The sequence below is a fragment of the Mus caroli genome, unplaced genomic scaffold (genome assembly GCF_978045245.1).
Source record: "Mus caroli unplaced genomic scaffold, Mus_caroli_1 scaffold_2, whole genome shotgun sequence".
In the NCBI taxonomy this organism is placed as follows: Eukaryota; Metazoa; Chordata; class Mammalia; order Rodentia; family Muridae; genus Mus; species Mus caroli.
This window is the reverse complement of record NW_028227257.1, coordinates 48024150-48032060: the sequence shown is the minus strand read 5'-3', so window position 1 is coordinate 48032060 and position 7911 is coordinate 48024150.

Here is a 7911-nt window from a genome sequence, read left to right as displayed (position 1 = left end):
GACTCTAGGCTTTGAGTGTCTGTGTCTTAATTCCTAGGCTTGAGGGCCAGTTGGTATAAACTTGACTGATCCACCAGACAAAAGAGAGAAAGAAATCAGAGTCACGTGTTCTCCTGACAAGAGACCTTTGTTCTTCTCTGGCTGAATTCACTTTCTGTTTCTAGCTAGCTATGCAAATGTGTAGTGAGTTTGGCCCTACACAAAAGATCTGGCTTTTTACATTGGCCTCTAAGAGGCAATCTATGTCAAATTCAGTGGCAACTTGTTTTTATCTAAACTCTGCCTGCCCACACTAGGTGAAGTCTTCTGGTGTGGCCATAGTAGAAGGACCAACCACATGGTATCAGGAGAGAGTGACAAGGATGGTGGCAATGTCAGCTGATTTGGAGACTGACTTCAAGCTTCTAAGAAAACAATCAGTCAAGCTGACATAATAAAATCCTAATAGAGACTTTGGCTAATGTCTCTGGTTAGAAATAATATAGATGATAGATAGATAGATGATAGATAGATAGATAGATAGATAGATAGATAGATAGATAGATAGATAGATTTCAGGCATATGTTAGGTCTGGAAGTGTGACATACCCCAACCCCTGGGCTCCTTGAGTGAGAACAGCAGAGCTTCACATTAGAATTCTGCCATGCATGCCCTATATATCTCATTTGAGGAATCCAAATAGCTTTCAGTGTATCCTCTGAGACCTTTAATGCCTTACCCAAACTTAGGGTTCTTTGCATGATCTGTCATTAAAACTTAAAACTGTCATTAGATGTGGTTTTTATACCACATCTGTGCCCTCAAATGTCACAGTCAGCTGTGCCCAGGTGGTTCGCTAGTCCAAGTTCAGCTATGCCACTCCTTTTCTAAGACCACTGCCTTGTGTTGGCAAAGGACAATCCTGGGCATGCCAGACAAAGGGCAGACCAAGTTCCCCACATGCCACCAACACCCCCGCCTCAGCCTTCATTACTTGAATTAGAGGGTCCTATCTGGGTCTCACGCACCCAGAGTCTATCCTGGATCCCTTCACAGCTGCAGAGTGTCTGCTGCAGCTAGCACATCCCTTGCCATTTCCAGCACAGGATTCTATACACCTCTTACTGAGACTTCCCTTCCCACCTTTAACACTCGCCTGGTCATTTGTAAAGACTGTGACGTAGTGAACAGGGAATCAGATGAGGGTGGAAATGATTTTACCGCCTCCGCAGGAGCAGATGGAATGGATATAAAGTAAGTTTCAACCTAATTTGAAATATAATGCTTATTGTGTGTGGGGGGGGAGATTGGAATGTGTTGCTTTAGCCTTTTCCCATCTGTCTGTCCTTCCCAAATCTGCTCCACCCCACTTCATTCAACATCCAATTGTCTTTCTTGCCTTTCTAAGGTTCTCCCAAGTGTGAGCTTACCATAGAGACCAGAGTTACTAACAATAGAAAATTTGGTGTCCATGACAACCAGAAAACCCAAGGCAGTGGCTGATTCTAACCACTTCCAGTCTTGTTGCTCATGGATTTTGCTGATTGCTGTGTATAAGAGGCAGACATACTGCAGCAGATGGGCAGACAGGAAAAGCTGTCAGCAGGAAGGGGTGATGCCGTGATTTCTTGGTGATAGATGCTCTGTGTGTTGTTGAGAAGAGAGGGATAACTTCCTGTTAAAGATACCAGAAATGGACTTAGATTCCTTACTTTTAATGCTCAAGGGAGTATTCCTCCTGTGAGCTCAGCACTCAGGGTGGTTAGCTGGTTCAGTTAGAGGAGGCCACACAGGTAAGCTAAGCATCTCAAGGTCACCAGACACAAAAGGTGCCAAGAAGGGAAAGGAGGCAGTTAGTCTACAGGATGGTGATGGATTCACACTGGGTTTGGCCAGGGGAGGAGGAGAGGTAAAAACAAAAACAGGGACATTGTAGAGTGAGTTCTGGGACCCCAGGACTACACAGAGACACCCTCTCTCAAAAACAACAAACAAAACAGAAATTCAGTCTCATCATGAAGACTTTTGTCAGCTGAAGAGTAAGGGGTTATGACAAAAGTCCGGGCATTTCCAGGACAGTACACTCATTCCTAGTGTCCTGCATGGATATCAAGACGATGCATGCACAAGTCCCTTATATAAATGCCATAGTGTTTATATACAGCAGTGTACAACTCCCTGTACAGTTCATCACCTCTAGATTATTTATAATACCTAATACAATGAAAATAGTTGTTATAGGAAATAATGACAAGGAAAAAGTTCTGAACGTTTGGTACAGTACAAGTGAATGTGTGTGGGGGGGGTATGTGTATGAGAGGAAAGAGTGTGCACAGTCATCAGAACGGCTTTATTGTGGAACCAGAGAGCTTGTACATGCCAGGCAAGCACTCGACAGCAGATTTATATTCCCAAACCCCCTTCACTTTTTTTTTAATTTTAATTTTAAGACATGGATTCCCTGGCTATCCTCAAACCTAGCATGTAAGCCAGGCAAGTCTTGAACTCAGGACCCATCTACCTCAGCCTCCTTGGTAGCTAGGATCACAAGCTTATCCTTTTTGCCTTTTTGCTATTTGGGGAAAGAGGTCAGGACAGGGTCTTGCTGTGGAACCCTGGCTTGACACTGTTTAGCCTAGGCTAGCCTCAAATTCACAGCTCACGGCAGCAATCACAGTGGGATTCCAGGCCATGGCACATCTGGCCATACCACATCTAGCTTTCCTTTTACCTGGTCACACTCCCTCACTCCCTAATTTACTGAGCTTGGGTGTTTTGTTTTGTTTTGTTTGTAAGCAAACCCTAAAGTTTGCTTAATCCAACACTCACCTATTGATTAGTATGTCAGTGCTTTCAGGAAAGGAGGTCAAACATGGAGCCCATTCTGCATAGCTAAGGAAACACTTTAGGGCTCAGGTGCTAACCCACCCACCATGGCTGGGATTCAATCAAGAAATGTACACAAGGTTCTCTGGCCTGATGGCGAACAGCTTCTCATCCATTCCTGCAGTCTCACAAGAACCTCACAGACCAGGAGCCCCTTACAGGATTGTACTCACAGGGAGAAGCTGTGCCTTGGAAGGCAATTAACTTCTCAGAACCAACAGAGACTTTCGGTCTTAGGGTAAGTAGGTTCCTAGTCTCTTTTGAAGACACCTTCTTAAAGATGCAGCTCTCGGGGATTTACTTACACAGAACACAAAGCATCAATCCATGGGCAAGAACGCCTGCATCATTGTCTTGGTAAATTGCAGGAGGCTGAAAGAAAATTGGGGTGAGAGCAAGCAACCCTCGCCTTGCCTGGCAAGGCCATGGCTGTGAAGGAATGAGGCAAGCTTATGTGCCTTCACACCACAGACACCATCAACTCCTACAAGCTGGTTGCTGCCTCCACTCTCACACCAAATACTGAATATTTATAAAATTAAAAATGAACTGGGTGTGATCAAGTATGAGAGGAGGAGACCAAAAGTCAGCCTGAGCCCCGTAGTACATTCTAGGCCAGTGGTTCCCAGCCTTCCTAATGCTGCACTCCTTTGATACAGCTCGTCCTGTTGTAGTGACCCCCAGCCATAACATTATTTTCATTGGTACATCATAACTTCAATTTTGCTACTGTTATGGATCATAATGTAAATATCTGATACGCAGGATATCTGACGTGTGACCTGCAAAGGGGTCACAACCCACAGGTTTAGAACTGCTCTTCTGGGCAGTTTCACTACACAGTATGGCCTGTTTCCATTAAAAAAAATGCATACAAGTATAGATATATATACAGGTGTAAGTGGGGACTAGAAGTATGATGTAGTCAAAGGAGGTTCTTTCTAGTAATACATGATTGGCTTAATATTTGCAAATCAATATTATTCATTATTCTACTGACTGGATAGGGAAACCCGTGTGATAATTCCTATAAAAGCAGAGAGCATTCAACATTTTCAACCCCTTATCATGAAAATTCAGAAACTGGCAGTAAAGTACCTACCAGGCAACCATGAGGACCTGAGTTTGAATCCCCAGAGCCCATAGGAAGCTGGATAAGGTAGCTCGTGAATATAGAACCCCAGTGCCCCATACTACAGTCAGATAGAGGGTCACGTAGGCGAGCAGTGAGCCTGGCACATACAGTGAGTGTTAGAGGAAGAGTAGGCATTCCGAGAATCAGGGCAGAGAAGACAGACCACAGAAACAGTCTACTGACGTTTGACAAGTGGGGAAAGGCACACAGAAGAAAGGCAATTTCCTCATAAAAGAATGTGGCACAGATGTCCCACAGTACATAGCCGATAACTCAACATGGATTCTAGACCTAAATATAAAACCCCAGATTTACCCTTTTAGAGAAGGGCGAGAAAGATGAAAGTGGTTAAGGGCATTTGCTGCTTTCCCAGGGGACCTGAGGTCAACTCCCAGCATCCACATCTAGTGGCTCACGGCAGCCTGTGTGACTCCAGCCCTGGGGTATGCAACACCTTCTGGCCTCCAAGGGAACCAACATGAAAAAAGATATGCACACATGCACATATGTACATAAGTAAAATCTAATAAAAATTCATCTTTTTGAGGAAAACAGAAACAACAACAACAAAATCTATGACACCTTGGGTCTGAGTATGTTTTTGTTTTTGTTTTTTTGGTGTTGTTGTTATTGTTTTCTTAAGATATAATGCCAAAGGCAGCATCCATACATTCTTGGTGGGACTATGGATTGTCAGAACCTTTGGAGGACTAGTAAAGCAAATTAATCAAACCTTATAGTGTATAATATCCTTCACTTGAACAGTCCCTTTTGAAGAGCAAAACCACCCGCAGAGCAGACATTCTCGCGGCCATTCTGCAGTGTGGTAAACCACCTGGAGGAAGTGCAGAACTCCCCTCTGGGACCTAAGCCTGGAGCTCTATCAGCACTGAGGGGGAGGAAGTAAGAGATGAGGAGGAGCCCTGGGGGTCTTAGAGACAGCTCACCAAGGATGCTGGATGCTGGTCAGGGTAGGAAGAGACTGAGCAGAAAGGTGTTAGGTAGCTGTGTCTGTTGTTAGTGTGATCCTCAAAGCACCTCCAGCCCCATGGGGCAGCACACACACTGGGAAAGAGTCTCACAGCTACCACTCCTAAGGCTGGGCTCACAGGCTCCAAAAAAAGCTGGCTGAGCAAATCCAACGAGTGGCATCTTGGCTCTGATGGGACTCTATTCTAAAGGAGACACAACAAAAGGACAGGAAGATTTCCAGCAGCCAGGAGAATGGAGCAACAAGAGTGGTGTGGGAAGTGGAGGTTGGGATGAAACACAGTGTGTGTCCTCACTGGTCCAGCAAACCTGAACTCTGAGGCCTCCTTCCTGTGGAGTCAAAGGGGATATGTAGACTATTCCAGGAAACCCTAGGGCACCTGTTTAGACCTGTCCCACATGCCACCCTGATAGGTCAGACTTGCCGTTCCTGCTCAGGCTGTTGTCCTAGACACCTACCAGGATCTGGAATGTCATTAAGGCTGCCGCTTATTTCACAGCCTGACACTGGGCTGCATTCATACCTTGCCTCTCAAATGCAGAGAAAAGCCATAGAGATTTCAAAATGAGAGAAGATACGCAAGAGATAAAAATTACAGAGACCTGAGAGCAAAGCCAGAGAGTAAGGCTCTCCCAAGAAAGAAAGATGAACAAGGACCTTTGGTCCAAGGCATACCAGAGCAAATATGTGCCAAAATAGGACAATAATTGGATGTTTCAATGTTGTATTTTAAAAAAAAAAGTTACAGCTGGGCATGGTAGCACACACCTGTAACCCTGGCACTCAAGAGACCAAAGCCTTCCGGGAAACAGAAAAATCCTGTCTCAAAAGTCTCTATGTCCCACCCTTGAAACATCCGTGCCTGGATGTTCTATAAGAATTCTACTTTGTTCCAAAGAAAACCGAGTGCTGGAGACCTAAACAGCAGGGAGTAGTACTGGCTGCACAGAGCCAATAACCTGGCTCTGATCACTGGAACCCACATACAGCTGGATGTCGTGACACACATCTGTGATCCCAGCAACATCCATGGCAAGATGGGAGGCAGAGACAAGAGACTTGCCCAGAAGCTGAAGGCCAGCTAGCCTGCAGTGCACAGTACAGCAGCATACATAGTAAGAGAGACCATCCCTTGACACGCTGCAAAGCAAGAGACAAAGTCATTCTTTGGCCCTGGCATACATGGCATGTGCAGGTACACACACACACACACACACACACACACACACACACACACACACGCCAGCTGAGGGTATATTCTGGAGAGTGAGCAGAGGATCTCAAGTTCAAGCCCTGTGTGGACTTCAGAGTAAGGTCAAGACCACCCTGTTTCAAAATAAAAGGTCAAATGAAGACTGAGCTATAGTTCAGTGGTGAAGTGCTTGCCTGCCATGCTCATGGCCATCGGCTCAATCCCCACAGCTCCAGAAGTTATTTGTACATTATGCAAAGAATAAAGACTAAACAGACTGTGAGGAGCCGCTGGGGTCCTGAGTGCATGTGTATTGTCGACAGGAGCTCAGTGCCTAAGACCCATGGAACGGCAAGGCTCTCCCCTGACCCAAGTCCAGATGTTTACAATGTGTGCCGAAAGTATCAACCACAGCTTCCTTCTGTGAAAGGCTGCGGTTAGACTGCACAGACTACCTAAGGTGATTCACTGATGCGCCTCTTGACAAGCTGTCTTTCTCGGATGTTGGTACATCTTGGTCAGAACACCCTGTCCACCCAACCCCAGATTTTCGGGACAATGTCTGTGTTCCTTACTTCCCTGTGACCCCTGTCAGGACTCCCCAAAACTGTGTAGGAAGTGGCGACAGACCAGCAAAAGGAAAAGCCCCATCCCTTGTGCTATCACCCAGAAAAGAGCTTTGTCAACATTTTGGTGCTCCTGCCTGGGTGTATCCTTTCTAGTCCCAGAGCCCTGACCTTTCAGTCCTAGCAAGGTATTTTTAAAAATATTTAAACTGTGTTATAGTGTAAACATATATTTTAAATTTCTGTACAAAATGCTTTCTTAAATTATAGAATTAATAGATGTTTGTTGCAGAAAATTGGGCAAAAAAAAAAATGTGAGGAAAAACATTGCCTTATAAACTCAAGGACCAAGTTCAGTCACCAGAACCTATAGAAAAAAATCCAGGCACTGCAGGGCAAGCCTGCTGGCAGCTACAAAGGCATCACTAGGGTGGCTCATTCAACAGCAAACCCAGCCTAACTGGTGAGTTTTATGCCAATGAGAGACTCTGTCTGAAAGGATGGGTAACCTTCCTGAGGATGATGGCTGGGGTTGCCCTTTAGCCTACACACACACAAACCACACACACACACACACACATACACGTATAGACACAGACACATTCACACACATGCATGCACACACACATGCACGCACACACGCACGAACCCACTCAAAACCTGCTCAGATACAAACACATGGACATACATATGAATTAAGAAAAGGTTAGCTAAAATTCTCACACTCAGAATTAACAGCAGTAGCTTCTGGGTGCAAGCCCTCACAGATTTTTTTTACCTTTTAAAATAGTCACACTCTGCAAACTATTTCCTTTTTCCCCCTATTCTCTAAAAAAAAAAAAAAAAAAAAAAAAATTACCTGCAAACAATGGAACAGTTCAGAGATCCAGATGGTAAGTGAGGTGGGAAATGCAGGAACAAAATGGAAGGCTTGGCAAAGGGTAATTTAAGAGTGTTAGCAATTAAAAAATAAAAAATTCAGTACTTCTGGGTAAGGTTCAAAGACACAGATGTCCTGAGAACAATACAGAGGCTCAGGCCCCAGGATTTTAAAAGCAGAGCCAAGTGTGTTAGCAGCAATGGAATGCGACTTCACAGCCTTTACGTTCTGTGAGGTGACCTAGCTTTCGTGGCAAACAGTTTCTGTTTCCAACCAAGCAG